General features: G+C 40.9%; 2 protein-coding genes across 5 annotated transcripts in view; one reads left to right on the top strand and one right to left on the bottom strand.

The window, feature by feature from the left end:
- Positions 1–14,445, bottom strand: part of MELK (maternal embryonic leucine zipper kinase) — a 104,949-nt gene extending 90,504 nt beyond the window's left edge. The window contains exon 1 of the mRNA XM_027859072.1: positions 14,415–14,445. The gene's annotated coding sequence lies outside the window, so the exon portion shown is untranslated. The remainder of the gene's footprint in view (positions 1–14,414) is intronic.
- A 737-nt stretch (positions 14,446–15,182) lies between these two features.
- RNF38 (ring finger protein 38) overlaps positions 15,183–22,149 on the top strand; it is a 199,315-nt gene continuing 192,348 nt past the window's right edge. For all 4 annotated transcript variants that reach the window (XM_027859056.1, XM_027859055.1, XM_027859054.1 and 1 more), the window contains exon 1: positions 15,183–15,223. The gene's annotated coding sequence lies outside the window, so the exon portion shown is untranslated. The remainder of the gene's footprint in view (positions 15,224–22,149) is intronic.

Below are 22,149 nucleotides of genomic sequence, written 5' to 3'. Positions count from 1 at the left end.
GGTCAGAAAAGGCCTCCTGTTAGAGGTGGTATCAGAGGTGAATCTTGAGGATTCCAGGAATTCTAGGGATAGGGTGAAGAAGGACATTCTAACAAAGAGGGATAGTGTGAGTGTAAAAACATCAAGGTAAGAGATGGAATATCATGTTCATGAAACACCAGAGAGTCCATTTTGGCTGGAATAAAGTCACTCCCCTGTTCAAGGAGTTCTAGTGAGTCCCTACTACTTCTAGGATAAACTCAAAATCCTGTTTGGCATTTAAAGTCTTTCACATTCCAATTCCAAATGACCTTTCCAAGTATATCATTCCTCTCGAGACATGATACATTCCAGCCAAATTGCTTTCCTTACTTAGTTTCTTTTCTTTTCTCGTAACAAATATATTTTTGATTACATTGCAAAACAAATTCTCACACTGGTCATGTTCAAAGCTGTGTGTTTTATTCTACTTCTTTAGTCCATCACTTTTCTATCAGAAGGCAGGTAGCATACTTTATAATTGGTCCTTTGAAATCATGGTTGGTCATTGCACTGATCAGAGTTCTTGCTATCCTTTTTTTCAAAATCCTCTGAAATCTGTTTTCCCAAAACACTTGGCAAAATGTTATACTGTGTCTCTACTTCCTCATAAATTCAAAGATGATGTAGTCAGTTCTCTCCAAGATGATGCAGTCAATTCTCCTCAAGGTTCTAATCATGTCTACTTCAGTAATTCGTTTCTTCCTGTAGTGATAAGGTCCAGAATTGGTTTCTCTGACTTTTGAAGGATGAGGTTACCATTAAGGTAAATCAAGAGATTAGTAGTACTCTAGGGTTTTGTTTTGTTTTGTTTTGAGGGGGAGCAGAAAGAACTCCTGCTGATGTCTAGATAAGTGAAATCATCTATTCTAGATTTTTTTATCTGTTCTTGAAACCCACATTTATTTTCTCTTTTCACATGTTCTAAAATAAATGCTGATAACGTATCATCTTCCTTCTCTATTGATATATACCCCAATACCTTCCACCATTCTTCCTCCTATCATGTTTTTCCAAACATAAGTATTTCTTACCATGCAATGTTATTCTGTCTCTTCATCCCCCACCCACCCCCATTTTATTTATCCTATTATTTTAGAATATAACTTGCTTTTTCTTACATGTGATGGGCCGTCTCCCACCTCCATTCCTTTTACATATACCATGGTCCCACTTGCCTGGAAAGCTCACCTTGCTTACTTAGGTGTCTTAGAATTCTTTACTTTTCCAAGCTCAGATCAGAGGCCAACTCCTATGCCAGGTCATTCCTAATTTTCCCAGGTGTTAGTGCCCCTCTCCCCTACCCATTATTTCATATTTACCTTCTTGTACAGGTATTGTATCTCCCCCAATTCCCATCAGAATGTAAACTCCATGAGGACAAGAACTGTTTCGTTTTTTTCCCAATGTATTCCCAGAGCCCAGCACACAAATTTACTTCAATCTCTCACTTCAATGAATCAATCAATCAATAAACATTTATTAATTGTCTGCTATGTGCTAGGCACTGTGCTAAGCACTTAACTTATCAAAATTGGCTAAATGATTTTGTTCCAAAGTTAACAGCTATGAGGGGCAGCTAGGTGGCACAGTGGATAGAGCACCGGCCCTGGATTCAGGAGAATTTGAGTTCAAATCCGGCCTCAGACACATTGTACTTACCAGCTGTGTGACCCAGGGCAAGTCACTTAACCCCACTGCCTAGTCAAAAAAAACAAAACAAAACAAAACAAAGTTAACAGTTATGGCCAATCTCACGCTCACCAACAAGAGTAAATACCCTTCTTTTTCTCTATATACCCCAGCTAAATACCACCTTTGTATACCAGACTGGCAGTGCAATTACTCACAACAAACTTCACTCGCCCTCTTTGCTTTTGTAGCTCAGTTGCTTTTCCCTAGTTATGAGGCTAGTGAAAGATTATCAGCAAACAAAAATGGAGCTTATTTGCTATACCTTTGGAGGGCTAATTAAATCTTATATAAGAGATGTTTGAAACCTGCCTGACTTTCTGAGATTTGCAGTTCAGAAGGACAAGGGTTCCTTTTTAGCTCCAAGACTTTGGACTAGTGTAATCTTTGAGCTGGGGTCAGATTGGAAGTTTTAAAAGAGGGACACGCAATCTGTGATAGGGAGTACAGACAACACAGCTCCCAGGCAGGGAGTTTGCCTTCATTGACAGCCTAGGAAGGTACAGTCTCTGATATATGCAACAAAAAACTCAGAGTGAGGCTGCCCAATTGCCATCATTGTTTTAAGAACTAGGACTTCTCTGAAAACTTTTCACTCTTCCCAAACATGCCTCTTTGTTAGCATGTTATTTTTCTTGCTCTTTATTTATGCTGTTTATACTGATTTTTTGCTCTCTATAAAAATCCACAATTGATTATGAATGCTTGTGTTGCATATCTGTATAATTATTGCATGCCTTGGAAGTGGGGGTGGGGTATGGGAAATATACAGAACTAAAAAATTGGTCAGGAGACCACTATACTACTGATAAGACTTGAATTTTGATCTGGGGGGGGTCAAGAGTTATATGTGATTTTTAAATTAATAACCTATATTTTAAAGCTTCCTAAGACAATAGAGAAAGGTCTGCATGGACTAAGGGAGCACTTTATTGTTCAGGTTTTTTTTAAAGTCATGTCTGACTTTCATGACCCAATTTTTCTTGGCACTTTTTTTTTTGGTTGAGGCAAAGTGACTTGCCCAGAGTCACACAGCTAATAAGTGTTATATGTCTGAGGCCAGATTTGTTGGGGTTTTCTTGCCAAACATACCAGAGTGGCTTCCTTCTCCAGTTCACTTTATGGATGAGGAAACTAAGGCAAAAAGAGTTAAGCGACTTGCCCACGATCACAGAGTCAGCAAGTGTCTGAGACCAGATTGAACTCAGGAAGATGAGCCTTCCTGACTCCAGACCTGGAACTCTATCTAATGTGTCACCTAGCTGCCCATATGGGGGCATTTTACTGCAGGTTAAACAAAGTTAAGTGACTTTATTGTAGTTAGTCAAGTGTGGACACACAAACATTGGAAGTCTCCAGTCAATCAATCAATAAGCATTTATTAAACACATACACTGGACACTGGACAAATACAAAGTACAAGTACAAAGTATAAAACAATTCCTACTTGCAAGGAGCTTACATATTAATGCAGGCGATAACAAGTCCAGATAAAAAGATATACAGCACAAATGTCAAGTTAATAAATACAAGCATATGCAAAGTAGTTAAAGTAGTGTGGAAGGAAGGGCACTAGCAAGTTGGGGGCATCAGGAAAGGCTCCATGTAGAAGGCAGCATGTGAATAGTATCTTTAAGGAAGATATGGATTCTATGAGGTGGAAGTGAGGAGAAAGTACATTTTAGCAATGGAAGAATGGCCAATGAAAAGGCACAGAGGTGGAAGATAGTGTTTCCCTTGTAAGGAACAAAGAGGCCAGCTTGGTGGAAGGGGGAGTAATGTACTATGAGGCCAGGAAGATAAACTGGAATAAGGGTGTATGAGGCTTCAAAAATGAAACTGAGAGGCAAAAGGAAGTCACTAGAGTTGATTGAGTAGGGGAGTGACACAGGAATCTCCAGGGAAGGAAAATAACTGGCAACAGTGTGTAAGATGAGCCTGGAATGGGGGGGAAACTTGAGGAGGAAAGACCAGTTTAGAATTGTTCTAATTGTTGTAGATTGTTGTAATAATCCCGGCTAGAGGTGATGAGGGCCTGAATTAGCTGTGGGAATGGAGAGTAGGGGTCAGATGTGAGATTTTGTGATGGTAGAAATGGCAAAATCTGGCATCTAACTGGATACTTGGGGTGATTGACAGAGAGCAATGCAAGACAACAATGAGGTTACAAATGCGGGAGACTGGAAGAATGATAGAAACAGGAAAGTTTGGAAGAGTAGGTCTGGGGTTAAAGATGATATGCTCTGTTTTGTACATGATGAATCTGAGATTTCCCCATTTTTAAATGTCTTATAGACAACTGGTGATGTGAGACTGAAATTCAGGGGAGAGACTGAGGCTAGATAGATAGACATGTGAATCACTGTCATAGAGGTGATAATTAAACCCATGAAAGCTAATGAAGTATGTAGAAAACGGCCTAAGTCTTACAGAGAACTCACAATTAAAGTGTGTGATATGGATGATAACCCAGCAAACAGGTAAGATGAACTTAGCAAACAGATAAGAAGAGAATGAAGGGAGAGTAATGTCACAAAAACCCAGAGAAGATTAGCCAGGAGGAGAGAGTGGTCAATGTGGTCAAGTGCAAGGTTAAGAAGGATAAGAACTGAGAAAAGAAAAGATCAGTCATATTTGGGGATTAGAAATCATGTAGTCACTTTGGAAAGAACAATTTCAGTGCAGTGATGAGGTCAGAAGCAACCTTATGAAAGGTTGAGGAATGAAAAGAGAGGAAGTGAAAACAATAGTTGTAGATAGCTTTTTCAAGTAGTTTTGCTGAGAAAGAGAGAAAAGATAATAGGACAATCTTTTGAGAGAATGGAAGGGCATACTAAAGGTTTGTTTTTTTTTTAAAGGATGGGGGCACCTTGGCCATGTTTGAGGGCAGTAGGGGAGGAACCTGTAGGTAGGGAGAGGTTTAAGATTAGAGAATTCTCACCATCAAAGGCCCTGCTACTGTCAAATGGCTACCAGAAGTCGATATGCTTTTTATCAATGGAAATGACACTAAAGAGAGTGCATTACCTTCTGCCTTGCTCCTGTACCCTAAGTACCACTGGGTCTTTCCATACTGACTGGAAGCTGAATCCTCCTGCTATATGTGCTGCCTTCCTCTATTTAGAATGTGAACTCCTTGAGGAAAGCAATTTGTATCTTCAGTGCTTAGCACAGTGCATAGTTAGAGTTTAAGAAATGCTTGATCATTCATTCATTCATTCCTCCATCCATCCAGGAAGAAGATTGGAGCCACCAACTTGACCTGTGGAATTAAGAGATCAGAGCAGGGCATCTAATGCCAAAGGTCAAATGTAGGATGGTCTATGGACTGAAAGACTGGAAGAAAGTGATGCTGAGGTGAATAAGATTGAATTGAAGAGGGTCAAAAGTGAAAAGCAAAGTTGGAGCCAAGGATGCCCGTGTCAAAATCCAACAGGGAGGTAGGCAGAACCAAAGTAGGATGGGCTAAGGCAAGTTTTTTTTTTTTTTCTGACAGTACTTCTATATGTACCATCTCATTTTGATGGACTATTCTCTAACCCAGACTCAACCTTTCAACATCTTAAAAGACCAATAGGCTGCCACATCCAGAACTAGAATGATTACAACAATAACAGTGAAGTTGTATGGTTCTAAATCAAAGAAAAAGCAATGCTGCTGTCCAGTCCTTAACTATGTTGGAAAGAATAAAGGGTTTTAAAAGAACAGATTCTATTTAATGAATTAAAATAATTTTTCATGAAAAAGTCTCACAGCGGTACTCAGCCAGCAGTTCAGAATCTTACAAATATATGTCTGACCTGTGTTTGAGATCCAGCTCCATCACTGAACATCTGTATCCCTTTGGACAAATCTCTTAACTTCTTCTAAAGTTTCCGTATGATAATTTGTTGTTGTTGTTCAGTCATTTGGGTTTTCTTGGCAAAGATACAGGAGTGATTTGCTGGTTCCTTCTCTAGCTCATTTTATAGATAAGGAACTGAAGCAAGCAGGGTTAAGTGACTTGCCCAGGGTCACATGGCTATTAAGTGTCTGACGCCCAATTTGAATCATGAAGATGAGTCTTCCTGACTCCAGGCATGGCACTCCATCTACTGCAACACCTAGCTGCCACATATAATAATAACTGCTAGCACTCATAAAGCACTTTGAGGTTTACAAACATTACCTCATTTATCCTCACAACAAGCATGGGAAGTAGGTGCTATTATTAATTTCATTTTATTGATGCAGAAACTGAGGCACACAGAGGTTAAATGATATGCCCATGGTCACACAACTAGTAAGTTTCTGAGGCAGGATTTGAACTCAGGTCTTCCTGACTCCAGGTTCAGTATTATGCACAGTAGGTAGCAGGCATTTGTGCAATGATGATAATACCTTTTCTGCCTACCTCACAGTAATGGGGTGAGGATCCAAGGAGATAAAATAAGTGAAAGTGCTTTGCAGACAGTAAAAGGCTATAAAAGTCCAAGGTATTATTATCTCATTCAATTAATAAGTATCTATTGAGTGACAGCTATGGACAAACCACTGTTCTAGGCCTTTTGTTCAGTCGTGTATGACTTTTTGTGACCCTGATGGGGTTTTCGTGGCAAAGGTACTGAAGTGGCAAATAGAAGTTAAGTGACTTGTCCAGGGTCACACAACTAGCAAGTATCTGAGACTGGATTTGATTTCAGGTCTTCCTGATTCCAGGTTCAGCTCCCTATCACTGAACCACCTAGGTGCCTCTTTTCTAGGCCTTTGGGAAGATTAAAAGATGAATGAGAAACAATCTCACCCTTCAATGAGTTTATAATCTGATAAAGGAACTAAGGTATGTATAGATACTATAACACAAACTATTTGATGTGTACAAGAGTGGTTTAAAGAAGATGCTAAAAGATTTCAGGAGAGGTCACTTTCGTCTGGGCAGAAGTCACTGAAGACATACTGTATCACAGGATTTAAAACTAGAAGGGACTTAATTATCAATTAATTCAAAACTCTCATTTTACAGATAAGGAAATTGAGGGAGGGAAAGAAGTATTTGAATCCAGTGAGGGGTGAGGAATTGAATAGCCTCAAGCAAAATATACTACAGTCATGGAAAGTTAATTATCCTGAAAAGGGAGAGTGTGTGAGGATAGGGCAGAACCTGGTGATTTAGGTCTAGCCATGGAAGAAATAGGAAAGGAAATAAACTGAAATTAGATTGATCCTAAGAGAATACACTATAAATACCTAGTACTGATTTCCTTCTTTTTCTTTTTTTAAAAAGAGAAAAATGTAATAAAATTTGAGGGAGGGGAAAATAAATTTAACTATTATAGTCATGAATATGAATAGGATGAACTAATTCAAAATATGGAGCAAAGTGACAGGATGGTTTAGAGGGCAAAATCCAAAAATTTCCTGTAAGAAAAAAAGCATTTAAGACATAAAGTTTAATGCAGAATTAAAATGAGGGGTTGAAGTTGCACTTGTTATGTCTTTGCTGAATTAAAAAAAAAGTAAGAGAGACAAATATAGAAATTATTTTATACATAAAGACCCCCAAGAAAAACAATATTAATATTAAATAAACACACATGGACACATCAAATGGCATAGTATCTCAATACTTAAAGGCAAAGTTAACTGATTTGCAAGACTTAAAACAAGACAATAACTGTAGGGGATTTCAATGAGCCTCCATTAGACTTAGACAAATATAGAAATAAGATAAGAAAGTAAGAATCTAAACAGAGTTTTGGAAAAACAAAGTATACTTGTGCAGTGGAAAACAAGGGATATGGAGTGAGATATGGATATGAATTTTGGCTGTGTCACTTATGATTTATGTGACCAAGGGCAAATTGCTTAACTTCTCTTGGCTTCAATTTCATTTGTCAAGTGAAGAGGTTAAATTAAATGATCTCTAAGGTTCCTTCTACTCTGAATATATGAGCCTATAATAGACATTTTAGCAATTTCTGAATGAGAATCTTTAAAAAGTTTTATTTTATTAATCTTTTTTATATCATAATCATTTTAAAATTTATCCCTCCACCTTCTTGACCCAATGAGTCATCCCTTGTAAACTAGTTTTAAAATACCTCATCTATGTTTGCCAGTGTGTGGTGTTTTAATTTGATATTAAGGATTACTTTATTTTTTAGCATCTCACAGCATTTTTACAAAAACTGATCATGTGTGAGGGCATAAAAAACTTCTAAACAAATTTAAAAAGGCAGAAATATTTCACATTTTTGTAGACCATAGCACAAAAAAATTATAATAAATGAAGGAAATATGAACAAAGAAGGTGAACTGAAAAGGGGATTAATTAATATTATTCTAAATGATTAGTGGGCCAAAGAACAGGCAAAGCAGGATCAAGGACAATTAAGGAGAATATAAAAGGATTAGAGAGGGTTAAGGAGGCTGTAGGAGGATTAGGGAGTAGAATCTGGGAAGGTAGATTCCAGAAGGGTCAAGAGAAGATAGTTGCTGTGACATGGAAAAATTAAGCAAATTGTTAGAGTACATTGTTGGGTGGGGGAAACTGGTGAAACCTATTAGAGGTTGGGATAAAGTTGGATGAGGAGGTGTTTATGGCTGAGGCTGGGGACTTAAAAAAAGGAAAAGAAATTGAGTGGAGTTTTCAAGTTATTAAGAAGCAATAATTGGCTATAAATGTTTTAATTGGGTACTTAGGTTGGTGGTATAAACACCCACAAATACTTCAAATGAAAAGGCTGAAAATCTCAACAATTATGGAGAGTAGGATGTTGGGCAATGACTTGAATCCTATGTGTGATATTTGTATTTCTGTGACTGTTATTTGCATTCCAGGTGTAGGTTTTTCTCCCTCCTGGAAAAGAAGGTGAAGATACTCAAAGTTAACCTTTCCATGCTACAGGTTGTTAAGGAGAATGAAATGTTCCTAAGGAAAACAGCAGTGAATAATCAATGGGAAAAAATGGGATCTGAGGTGGAGGAGGGGAGTCAGGATGATGGAAAACGGAAAAGGAGAAATTGTTCAGCTGTACAATTAGAGATTAATAAACAGATTTGAAGCTTTTCCTAGACAGGAAAGAACTGAATGCTCTGAGGATGAAAAATCTGCTTGTCCTCCAAACAGTGACACAGGGCAGCCACAGCTGCTATCAGGTGGGAGAGCATCTAGCAAAGGTCTGAGGAAGAAGAGAGGATTAGATGTGATTTCCTGGGTGGAGGCACTGTGACTCAGTGAAAGGAACATTGACTCTGGAATAAGAGGACCTGGGTTCAAATCTCACCTCTCATGCTTACTAGCTGTATGACCTTGGGCAAGGCAAGAAGTATTAAGTCCTTACTACATAAGAGTAGTGGTCAGAAAACTAAAATCAGTGTAGAAAGCAAAATAAGAATTTTTTTACATACAATTTTAAAATATAAAAATTATTTTATAACCATACAAAAAACAAGCTGAAGGCTGGATCTGGCCTGGCTATAGTTTGCCAATTTTAAGATTGTACCTGCTCTTGTGGTTGTTGTCATTTCAGTTGGGTCTGAGTTCGTGACCCTATTTGGGTTTTTCTTGGCAAAGATACTGGAGTAGTTTGCCATTTCCTTCTCCAGCTCATTTTACAGATGAGGGAACTGAGGCAAACAGAGTTAAGTGACTTTCCCAGCGTCACACAGCTATTAAGTGTCTGAGACCAGATTAGAACCCAGGAAGAACTCAAGAAGTATATTCCTGACTTTGGGCCTGGCAATTTATCCACTGCACCACCCAGCTGCCCCTTTCCTACCCTTAAGGAGCTTAAATTTTAATGGGGTAATACAATTCATACAAAGGAGTTGAAAAGCAGGCACTGGGGCATGGTGGTAAAGTCTGGAGAATCAGAAGATAAAACAGATGGCAAAATGAAAGATGTCTTGCCTGGGACACTATTCAAAATGGAGGGCTCAGAAGAAACTCGCCAATGGGAGATGGGGCCTAGAGGTACAGAGGAACCTAGAGGTTCCAGGCATTTCTGGGCGTCAGCTTCTTCATCTGTAAAATGGTGTTGGTCTAGATGGCTTCTGAAATCTCTTTCAGCTCTAGCTCTATGATCTTATCACTATTCAGGGCATACAGGCAATTATTTGTAGGCTAATAATAACAACACAAAATGATTTTGAACTGGGAGTGATGGAACAAGAGAAAAAGGGAAGGGGTACCCAAGATTAGTAAGGAGGTAGTTAAAATGCACCTATCTGCCCTTGAACTCAAGCCATCTGACCCTGATGAAATACCTCCTAGGATCCCCAGTGAACTGGTAGATGTGAATGCTTAGTCACTGCTAGTGAAATCTGAAAGATCATGGAAAATAAGAGAGGTAACATAAGATTGGAGAACAGCAAATGCTGTCCCAATTTTTGACAAAAAGGTGAATAGAGTATGCAAACCACATGCCAAATGAGCTTGACTTCAATTTGTGAGGAAATTGTAAAACAGATCACGAAAGAGATAGCTGGTGACCACTTAGAAAGGGAAGTGTTCATTGCAAAGGACCAGCATGGCTTCATCAAGAACAGGTCATGACAGACTAACCTCATTTCCTTTTTTAACAGGATTACTAAACAAGTGGACCTGTGAAATGCTGTGTATACAGCTTACTTAGACTTCAACAAAGCTTTTGATAATGTATAAAGCTTTGGACAATGTATCTCACACTATTCTTATGGAGAAGATGGGCGTGTGGATTAGACAAGAGTATAATTAGATGGTGAGATGGCTGCAATCAGTGAAGAGTCGTTAATGGTTAAACACCAATGTAGTAAAAGGTCTCCAGTGGAGTACCCCAGGGATTTATACTGGGCCTCATGTTGTTTAACATTTTTATCAGTGACTTAGATAAAGCCATCGATATCATTTCATCAATATTTGATGAACATAGATGGCATGCTAATCAAATCTGGCTGACGTCAAATTGGGAAGGCTAGCTAACACAGTGGATTACTGAATCAAGATCCAAAAGTTTAGGCTAGAACACTGAGGAAGGAAGGAAAAAAACAAACATTTGTTAAGTTTTTACTAAATGCCAGGTACTGTATTAAGCACTTTACAAATATTCTCTTATTTGATTCTCACAGCAACTCTGGGGGAGGTAGGTGCTATTATTAGCCCCATTTTATAATTGAGGAAACTGAGGCAGACAGAGATTACGAAACTTGCCTAGGGTTACATAGCTAGTAATTGAGTGGAAATACAACAGAGATAACTATAGAGTCTTACACTTAAGTAATAACTCTAAATAATAACAGTAATAATAATGATAAAAACCAGCTCTAATGGCATAAAATGAGGAAGGCCATGACTAGATAACAGTTATAAAAATGCTTTGAGAGTTTTAGTAGACTTTAAGCTCAATATAAGGTAGGAGTGTGATGGGACAGCCAAGAAAACCAATACAATCTTGGGCCTGCAGTGTGAAAGGCATAGCTTCTAGGAATAAGGAAGTGATGGTCCCTTTGTGAGACCTCATCTGGGGTATAGTGTTCATGGTTTAAGAAGGATACTGATAATCGAGAGAATGTCCAGAAGAGAGCAATTTGGGATGGAGAAGGCCTTGAGGCCATCTCACATAAAGATCAGTTGAGGGAAACAGGCACGTTTAGCCTTAAAAAGAAAACCCTCAGAGGTAAGAAATAGAAGAAATACCTATCAGCATTCCTCTAGCTCTTTTCCTTAAAAATCAGTCAATGAACAAACATGTTTTAAGCACCGTGAGAAAGGTAAAAACATAAAATTTACCCTCAAGAAGCTCAAGAAAACACACAAACCACCCCCTTTTAAAAAAATTACTCAGTGCCTCCCCATCTTTCTTTAACCCTTTAACACTTTTTTGTAAATTTGCATCATTTAAAAATATGAAATACATTCTTTTAAATGAGGCATCTTAAATTTAATAATTTATTGTAAATTTATGGGTTTTTTCCTGCATTAAAATTTTGGTGATACAATATTGTGTCTTGTAACTGTATAGTATCACATTGTAAACAAGTCATTGCATGTACATATGCCTGCTGATGAATGCTTGACAATGCACAACACACTCTCTTGCCAACACTTGCTTGTTAAGACCTGTCAGCAAATTTGACCACTAACTGGTTATAACTTGCATTTTGTGTGTTTATTTGGAAAATAATGTAATCACTATAACTTTAACTCTGTTACACAACAGATGGAAGATGTACAGTTTTTAAAAATTTTTCTCTCTTCTTTCCTTATGCTTCCCCTGCCCCCTTATTTTTATTCAATGCCTCTAATTGAAAAAGCTACTACTGGCCTTCCCCTCCCACCTCATTCCAGTGCCCCACAGAGGGTGGTACTGCCCACTTTGGGAACCTCTGGAAAAGATCACTGAGATCTGCTCTAAATTTATCATCCTATAGAAATCAAATCCAGGTTTTCTGACTCCAGGTCCAGCCTGCTTTCTACTTCTTCTAACTGCAAGTCCAGTACTCATTTCACTGTGCCAAGTGAAAAAAAAAGTGAGCAAATGCATGACAATGTTTAGGGTAAAGACACAGGGAATATAAATACCTAATATAGGGGGAGAAAGGAAAAAGGGCATTTGAAGGGTATACCAAATATATTCTTAAGAACAAACTTTTAGCAAGACTTAAACGCCTCCTTAACTATATGAAGACACTCCTTTCAACCCAACTCCATTACCAACATCTTCTAAACCCTTCTTGGCCAGCTATCTAGACCCTTGATGATGTTTATAATTATCCATAAAACATGGAGCAAAACTAAATATAAAATAAAAAGTGTGTGCAAATGCAGGGGTGGGAACAGAGAGAGAGAAAAAAAAGCATGGTATTATAAAAAAGAAAGCTAGCTTTGGAGTCAGAGGGTCTGGGTTCAAGTTCAGACTACCTGTGTGACCATATGCAACCACTATGGTCCCCACTCTTTGGTCTCCATTTCCTATTCTGTCAAACTAAGCATATGGATTGGATGAACACGAAGGTACCTTCAGGACTTTCTGTACTTGCCTTCTGAAGCAGGGCTTCAGGCCAGAGATGTCATGAGTATCCTGGAAATTTTTTCAGATTTCCTTTTCAGTGTCTCCTTCTAAGCTTCAACATATATTTTTTTAAACATGTGAGAAGCTCAGCCCCATCATACCTTTCCCTTCCTCCTTTAACCCTCTCCCTGGATTGGAGGAGATTGGTTAGTATCTGTAAGATGTAGAAGAGTCAACTGAGGTAACAACACATACACAGGGATCCTAAGAATGCAAGGGATAATTTTTTTTCTTTTTCAGCTGCAGCAAAGGGAAAAGAAGGGATGAGGAGAGGGAGAGAGAAGGAGAAGGAGAGATAGAGAGGGAGGGAAAGGAGAGAGAGAGAGGGAGAGGGAGGAAGGGAGGGAAAGAGAGAGGGAGAGACAGAGAGAGAGAGACAGGGACAGAGAAAGGGACAGAGACAGACAGACAGAGAGAGAGACAGGGACAGAGAGAGGGACAGAGAGAGAAAGAGAGAGAGGGAGGAGAGGAGAGAGAGGGACAGAGGGGGGGGAAGAGAGAGGGAGAGAGAGGGAAAGGAGGAAGAAGAAGAAGAAGAAGAGAAACCAGAGAAAAGAGAGAGAGAAGAGAAAGATGAGAGACATGGAGAACAAAAGAGGAGAGAGAAGAGATACAAGTGGGAGGAGAAAAGAGAGAGAGGAGAGAGAGATGAGACAGATGAGAGATGGAAGGGGAGGCAGACTAGAGGAGAGAAGAGTGAGAGAGAAAAGAGAGGAGAGACAGCAAGAGAGAAGGGGGGAGAGGGAGAAAGGGGGGGAGAGAGACTGAGAGAAACAGGAGAGAAAGAAAGAAAAGAGAGACATGGGGGACACGAGAGGAGAGAAAGAGAAGACGAGAAAAGAGAGGGGAGGGGGAGAGAGAGGGAGAGAGAGAGAAGGAAGGAAGGAAGGAGGAGGAGGAGAGAAGAGAATCGAGAGAAAAGAGGAGAGTGAGAGAGAGAAGAGAGAGAGAGGAGAGAAGGAAGGGGGGAGACTAGGGAAGTGTGAGAGAAGAGAGAGGAGAGAAACAGCAAGAGAGAAGGGGGGAGGGGGGAAAGGGGGGAGAGACTGAGAGATTATGAGAAGACAGAGACAGGAGAGAAAGAAAAGAGAAGAGAGACAAGGGAGACAGGAGAGAAGAGAAAGAGAAGACAGACGAGAAAAGGGAGGGGAGAGGAGGGGAGAGAAGGGGAGAGAGGGGGGAGGGGCGAGAGAGAGAGAAGGAAAGAAGGGAGGAGGAGGAGAGAAGAGGAGCGAGAGAAAGACAGGAGAGGAGAGCGAGAGAGAGGGGAGAGAGGGAGAGAAGAGAAGAGAAGAGAAGAGAAGAGAAGAGAAGAGAAGAGAAGAGAAGAGAAGAGAAGAGAAGAGTAGATGGAGATAGACGGACTGACTTACCAGGAACAAACCAGGAGAGCGAGAGAGAGGGGAGGGAGGAAGGGGGGGGAGGAGGGGGGGGGGGGGGGGGGGGGAGTTGGGGAGCATCTTCTGGAAAACTGGGGGAGGCAGGAAGTTGCAGCCCTGGGCACCCGCGGGGATCCCCTGGGGCGGGCGGGGCTCCCAGACCATCTCCCCCCGCCAGCCCCACTCCCAGGGGCCGCGGCTGCGGAGGGGCGGGCGCTCGCTCGTCGTGACCGCGCTCCTCCTCCGTCCACTTTGGTCCCTGAACTTAGTTTGCGCTCCGTGCCCGGAAGCCTACCCCCCACGCGCGCCAGCTCCGCGCCGCCGGGCCGCTCCGTCCGTGCCCCAGGACCAGGACCGGGACCGTGACCGGGACCGGGGCCGGGGCCGGGGCCGCGCCGTCCAGACCCCCCGAGCTCGGAGGCGGGAGGGCGATGCCCATCCCCGAGCTCGTCCGGCCGCTTAGCAGTGCGGGCAGCGCTCTCCAGGCCGGCCCCCAGGACAGCTGAGCAGCGGCGCCGGGAGCCCCAGGGTCCGCGCCGACCGACGGCGGTCCCTTCCTCCTCCTCCTCTTCCTCCGCTCCTCCTTCCCCAGTCGCTTCCTCCTCCTCCTCGGCCGCTCCTCCCGGGCTGGGGCCGCTCCCGGGCTCGCGCTCCTGCTCCTGCTCCTGCTCCTCCTCCTGCTGGGAGCCGCCGCCGCTGCCTCCTCCCTCGCCTCCTCCTCCCGCTCGGGCTCCCCGCCTCCTCCGCCGCCGCCTCCTCCTCCTTCTCCGCCGCCGCCGCCGCCGCCCGGCCGGGCCCAGGCCGCTCCCGAGCAGAGCCGCTCCCGCCTAGCCCGGGGCTCCCGGCGGCTCGCCATGAGCGGAAGCGCGGCCGCCGCCGCTCCTGCTCCGGCCGCCGCCGCCGCAGCCGCTCCCTTCCCGCCGCCGCCGCCCGGGGCCACCCTCCTGGAGCACGGCCGGCGCCACCGCCACCGCCACCCGTGGCAGCCGCATCGCCCCGAGGCCGGGGGAGGGGGCGCCGGGGGCCACGCCGCCTCCGGCCCTACCGGCCCCGGGCAGCACAGGGCGGCCCCCGGCGGCGCCGGCAGCAGAGCCCCCGGAGCAGGTAGGGGGGCTGGGGAAACGAGGCGGGGCCGGCGCCGGGGAGCCGGCGGGGGGCGGGGCGGGACGGGACCCCAACCCTCCCCAGGCTCGCTGGGGCAAGTGGTGGGGGGGTGCGGAAGACCCGCGAGCTCACTTGCCCAGATGTTCAGTTCGGCTGACTGACACTTTCCCCCGGGGCTGGGGAGGGGGATGGGGTAGGGAAGGGCAGATGTTGGGGCATCTCGGCAGGGGGAGGGAAGAAAGAAGCTGGTTATGGGGAAAAGGAAACTAGAGCGCGGGGGGGGGAAATGTAAAAAGGGGAAAAAACGGAATGAGAAGTGTAGGGAATGCAGGGGAGAAGGAGCCCCAGCGTTTGCAGGGCTTTCAGAAAGAGTTTTAGGGTGAGGTAACAGGGCTGTGAATGATTCTGAAACTTTTCGGCCGGGGGTTCAGGCAGTGCCCGAGAGCCGTGGGACCACCCGCGTGCCTCACCTGCTTGGCGCTTTGCAGCCCTTCCTCCCCCCAGCCTTGCAAACCGTCCTCCTCCCCTTAGTCTCCAACCCCCCCCTTCTCAGCAGAAATCTTCCACCTTAATTAATGCAAGACCTTCCTCGCTTTTGATGAGACCGAAGTGAGTTTGTCAGTTTCTTTAAAAAAAAGAAATTCCATCAAATCACTTTACCCCAAATGAAAGTGAACACGTGCTTTCCCGCACGGTTCCCGTAAGAAACGCGGCGAGCTGCCACTTAAGACCACACCTTGAGAACCCCTGGACCCGGGGGCGGTCCCGGGGGAGAATGAAAGGGTCCCAAGGATAAGAAGTCGGTGCTGCCGTGCGGGAGTGAAGGAAGTTCCGTAGATTAGACACTGATGTGTGAGGAAGGGGACGAGATAATGGGAGCGATGACCCGGAGGGTGAAGTGGAATTTTCTTTTGGATTTTGGAGTGGTTTTATTTTTACTGGGGGTGCAGCTTGAAGGGGAGAGACTGGAGGAATCCTTTTTCTTGAGTAGATAGAAAGTGAAGGAAAAAATTATTTGATAAAGGTAGGGAAGAAAGGAAAAGAAGGTTGGCTTACTTTAGAGGGGAAGAGAGAATGGGACAAAGGAGGGGGTCAGAGTATCTGATCTAGAGGAGAAGGGATTGAAAGTTAACTGAGTAATAGCTTTTTATCATCTTGGAATTGTGATTGACAGTGTGTTGGAGATTTAGTAGTTCTTTACTATATTGCTATTTCATAGAGTTCCCTTTGATTTTCTTTGAGCAGTAGTCAGTGCTTTAACAAAAGTTCTCTTCCTTCTCAATCTTTGTCAGTGCTGAAGATGAAAGAATAATTAGCAAATTCTTTAATTAGAACCCTGTTGTGCAAGATTTATGTCAGCTGCTCTAACGATAAAGTACCCCCATACAGTTCATATTATGTTTGAATTTTGAGTTTTATATAGGCAGTCAAAATTTAAGATCCTAAGCTAATTATTTTTCATATTGGAATAGCCTGATTCATAAATTTCCTAATTGTCTTCCAGCTAGACCTTTTTGTCTTTAATCCTAACATATCTACGAAGAGTGTAGTATTAACAAATGGTGATTAGCATTCGGTAATGACATCTGTGAAATAATTTATCTATGGTGTGTAGTCCTGAAATTTCATTAGAAAAGGGGCCATCCCTGATGTTTGCTTTGGAGAGGAAGCTTTGTATAAGGTACATCTTTAGAAATATTTGTCCTGTATTAGGTGTTGATTAGATTACTCATGGTAGGTCTCACTTTTGAACTATGACATGTACTTCTGAGACTTTAAGAGGGTTGGCTCAGTCATTTCATTTGAACCTATAACGTGTTTTTTGAGACTGAAGGTCAATCAGTTACTCATTCTACAAGCATTTGTTTTAAGTGCCTACTGTGTGCCAGGCACTTCACTAGGCGTTGGAGATTTAAAAAAAAAGGCAAAACAAAACAGCCTGCTAGAGTTATTGTTCTGGAAAAATTTTCCTTTATAAGAAATTTAATCAAAACCATATAGGTGGCCTTATTTATTACTGTGTTCAATTGAACTTAGGTTATGCTTAAAAGCTGAAAATTTATTACAAGGTTATATGTACGTATTCATATGTATGCCTATATACACATACATATATACATTTGTATATGTAAATAACTAATTAGCTGTGACATATATTAAAGAGAGAATCTATAGAAATGCTAAGGTGTCTGGGGGGGTAAAGGAGAGAGAAGTATCTTTCGTATTCTTGAACTTCAGTTTTGAGGGGAAAGTAACCCCTCTAGTGAGTGGGCTGCCTCTAAGTGATAGCCCTGAATCCCTCCGAGGTTAGAATGGTGGTGTTCTAGATAACACATTCTGGAAACATTTGCCCATTTTGTTAAGGGTTGTTATTTATTTTTATCTTTTTTTGGGGGGGGTAAGAAAATCTCTGCCCTCACAGGACTTTTTAGAAACAATAGCGGTGTGTCTTGACAGCAGTTGGCATAAAAGAGCATGATTCTGCTGGCTCTGGGTATAGTGGTGCAGTTGAAGTGGTGTTTCCTTAGTTTTCTCTTTAATTATCTTCTAAAATATGTTTGAGAAAAGGAAATGGAAGGGTTATTCTTAGGAGCTTTCACTGATATTTAGATTGAATTTTTCTTTTCACTTCTGTAGGGAAGAACATAAAAATTAAACTGTTCTAATAGTGTCTGATACTTAAACTAGGAGAATAAATCATGTAAATATCTTATAGCAGATTTGGGACACAATTACATTTAAGTGGTTATTTCTGCCTTTCTGATTATTTGGAAATTAGTTACGCTGATTGATAATGAACCATAAGGAGTAGGTAAAGTATGCTGTAGGGGAACTGCTTAGGTTCTTGAAGACCTGACTAATCTAATAATGTAAAGAAATAGTGAGCATTTGAGTGTTTACTACAGACTCTTCAGCTTTTTCGGGATGTTTTCATCTCTTGGCATGGTCTTCTGAATCTACTGATGAAAAGGTAAGAGGATGAAGTGGAAAGAGCACAGACCTGAGGATCAGGAAAATTAAGTTCTAGTCTTTAGTCTGCAGCTATCTTAGCAGCTACTTCACTTGTGTGGGTGTCATTTTTCTCATCTGTAAAATTAAGAAACTAGATGTCTAAGAATTTTTTTAACTCTGAAATTGTAGGCTTCACAAGATATGACCTTGAAGGTACCTCTCAACTCCCAGATGATGACCAGGCTATGTGGGGCTCAGGAAAAAACTTGTATCTGAAACTGAGGTGATACTGTTGCTCTCTCTTTCTCAGCTACTCTTACCACTGATCTGGCCCAGAGAACACCAGAACTTCCCGGGACGTTCTCTATGGCAAGGCTGATTTCAGAGAGATATCAGAATTTCTTGAACATAAACTATTTAATAGATGTGGTTAGGTTGGAGATGACCTAGAAGTATTTAGTTGGAAGGGTGGAATTAACAACTAGATGCAGATATTTTTTAAAAATCATCAATTGAAAGTTGGCTATTAAGATGATGGGGACATTTTTGGATAATTAAGATAAATAGATTTTGAGGTTTTATATTCAAAACTTTAGGAACTTTAAAATATAATATTTTAAGGGAGTATTTTGAACTGGGAATATACTGAACTGTTGTTTTGTTAAATTGTAAACTCTATAGGACCATACCCAGAAGGTATTTATGAACTTATATGAATCATAGAATTTCAGAGTTAGAAATGACCTCAGAAGTTAACTACTTTACTAACTGAAGCATGTATCATTTCTATGGTATTCTCTATAGGTGGTCATCAGGTCTTTGCTTGAAGATTACTTATTGAGGCAACCCATTCATTCCACTTTTCTTATTCACTAAGCTCACTGAAACAGGTATTTATATTAGAAAGGTCTTGAGCTGAAATCTTCCTCCTTTACCTTTTGCCAACTGGTTTTATTTCTACCCTTTTGGATTGAGCAGAATGTCTAGTTCCTCTTCCAAATGACAATACTTCAAATATTTTAGCATGTGATTAAATTCTATCCCATCCTCCTGCCCCCCCCATCATGCTTTTCATTTCTTAAAAACAAGATTTTGTTGGTCTGTTTTTATATCATCGTTTCTCCCAGGATCTCTCACTTTGAGAACCATTCCATATTACAAATAGTATTTTTTAAAGAAAAAAGGAAAAAGAATAGGAAAAAAACAGCATAACTGATTAATGCTTCAAAAAAGTTTGAAAACATGTTCCCTGTACAACACTTCTGTACCTCCCACTTCTGTAAATAGGTGGGGCCTCTTCTCTTCTTTTGAGCCATACTTTGTTCCTTATAGTTTTGCAGCATTCACTACTGATTTGTATGTATGTGTGTATCTTTCCAGTTACATTTTTGACATCATTGTGTGTATTGTTTTCTTGGCTTTGGTTACTTCAGTATGCATCACTTCATGTAGATCTTTTTCTTCTCTGTATTCATCACATAAGTCATTTCTCACAGCACAATAATATTCCATTACATTCTTGTACCACAATTTGTTTAGCCATTCCCAGATTGATGGGCATCTACTTTGTTTGTAATTCTTTGCTGTAACAAAAAAAAATCCAACATGTTTTTCTTCAGGTGAATCATCTCTAGTTTAAGACTGTGTTTCTCCATGCTGGTTACTCTTCCCTGGACATCCTCAAACTTATCAATATTCTTTTTAATGTATGTCTAGACTGGACCATATTTGGAATATTATATTCAGACAGGGACAGAATACAGTTTGACTATCACTAACCTTCTCTTGGACCCTATACTTTGACCTTTTCAATTTAAGATCAAATTAGCTTTGTTGCATTGACTCATTTAGCTCTGCTAAAACTGGCAGGTCTAACCATGTGCGCCTCACCTGGTACTTGTAAGATTTATTTATTTGTTATAAGATTTATTTTTTGAACCTAAGTGCTAGGACTTTACTATTAAATATCTTGTTTGTTTCTGGCTTTTTTTTTTAATCTCATTTTTTTTTAAAACAAATTAGTTATTCCTCAAGGCTTTTTGTCATCTGCAGATTGGACAAGTAATATGTGCTTTTTGTCTTTATTTCACCTTTGACACAAGTTGTGTGTACTTGAGCCTTTTGGCTATAAAATGGGTCACTAATACCCGTAAGTAGTATATGCTTCCTGGGGGTAACAGGAGACTCAGATAGGATGTTTGTAAAAGCACTTTGCAAATTGTAAGCACTATATAGATGTCAGTTATTACTACCATCACTTTTATATTTGCAAATTATTGATAGAAATGGTGGTCCTCACATAGGACACTGAATTTCCTGATTCTTGGCATGTTCATTGGCATTTTCCCATCCCTGGAATTCTCTCCTTCCTCATTTCTATCTCTTGGCTTCCCTGTTTTCTGTAAGTCCCAGCTAAAATCCCACCTACAAATAAAGAAGCCTTTGCTGATTTCCTTTAGTGCTAGTAAATTCCCCCTCCTGGATCAACTATATCTTGTTTGTACATAGTTGTTTGCATGTTATCTCCACCATTAGATTGGGTTTCTCAAGAGCAGGGACGATTTTGTGCCTCTCTTCATATCTCCAGTACTTAGCACAGTGCCTTGTGCCTTAGCATTGTGGGTGCTTAATAAATGCTTTTAACATGACTTGTAAGCCATATCTTTTTCTCATTATTATTCATTCTTCCTGTTTGTGCTGTACACAGCTGATTCAGGAATAATTTCCACATCAATAACATCCTCCTGTTAAAATAAATTATAAAGGGCATCTCAAAAGGCTTAGAACTGCACTAAGACTTTTGGGACACCTTGTATTTTTCATTCCTTATGGTATTATTTGGTGTTCACCATTCTTCCCGCACTATTTTAGAAGATGAGGTAAAGTGAGCATTTTAATAATCAGTTTTGTACTTTTTGTCTTAGAGTTTCATCAGGTTCATTGAATTTGCCTTTTTTAAAAGTTATGACTGGAACACTTCCTGCCATTGCTCATAAATCTTCAGAAACAATAGTTTACTAATCATGTTTGTAGGTTCATTCAGTGCCCTGGAATGTAATGTATTTAGGTAAAGGTTTTAGTTCCCATTTGAATCTTCCTACTATGTCCTTCTCAATGTAAAGATTGATCTCTCAGTTGGAGTGGAGAAGTTCTTTCCCATTGTAATGTGTTATTATTAACCCATTCCTTCTGTGCTCTGGGCTTATCCTTTTCTTGGTATTCAGTCTATGTGCTGCTAACTCTGGGACCTGACATGGGACCTAGGCCTGAATTCTAGAACAGATTGTTAAAATGGCTAATTTGTGAAACTTCTTGAAAAAGTTTTATTATATATATTTGTGATGGTGGAATGATTAATTGAATTTTCTTCTAGAGAAAGTTCATCATCTTGTAGGTGTAGTTTGTATACATTTGATGTTGAGTAAACATTTGTTTTCTTTCTTCTAGATGAGAGTATATTTTCCTAGTTTTTTTTTTAAAGATATATTTACCATTCAAAATGAGATGTTATTTGTCTTATGTTCATTATGTTATTTGTCTTTTATTTTAAACTTTTAGTGGAGGTTTTTTTTGAAGGCCTCCAGCACACTGAATTAATCTCTGAAAAGGATTTCTGAAAGACTGAGGAATCCTAGAATGAAAAAGGGTGGAGCAGTTTCATCAGTGGAGGGAATAGCCTTCCTGAAGTAGTCATGGATCTGTCAAAAGAAGAATTTTATTTTTTGTCTTTCTCTTTTTGGTTAGTGGTCTTGTGTTATTAAAGAGTAAAAAGTTCTTAACCTCATTAGTTAGCCCTGGAAACAAGAGGTCAAGTAAGTAAAGTTTATTTTATTTTTCAGACTCACAGGATCATGTGGATACAACATATATGTTGTATCACCCCTCATGCCCTGGTAGAATATTTGCTCTTTGATGGGAGATTAATTTCCTTTTTTTTGTCTTTGTAACCCTAGTGCTTACACATAGTTGGCCCT

The sequence above is a fragment of the Vombatus ursinus genome, unplaced genomic scaffold, assembly GCF_900497805.2.
Source record: "Vombatus ursinus unplaced genomic scaffold, bare-nosed wombat genome assembly UNPS02014158.1, whole genome shotgun sequence".
In the NCBI taxonomy this organism is placed as follows: domain Eukaryota; kingdom Metazoa; phylum Chordata; class Mammalia; order Diprotodontia; family Vombatidae; genus Vombatus; species Vombatus ursinus.
Note: the sequence above shows the minus strand (reverse complement) of the source record. Positions and strands in the feature narration are given on the sequence as shown.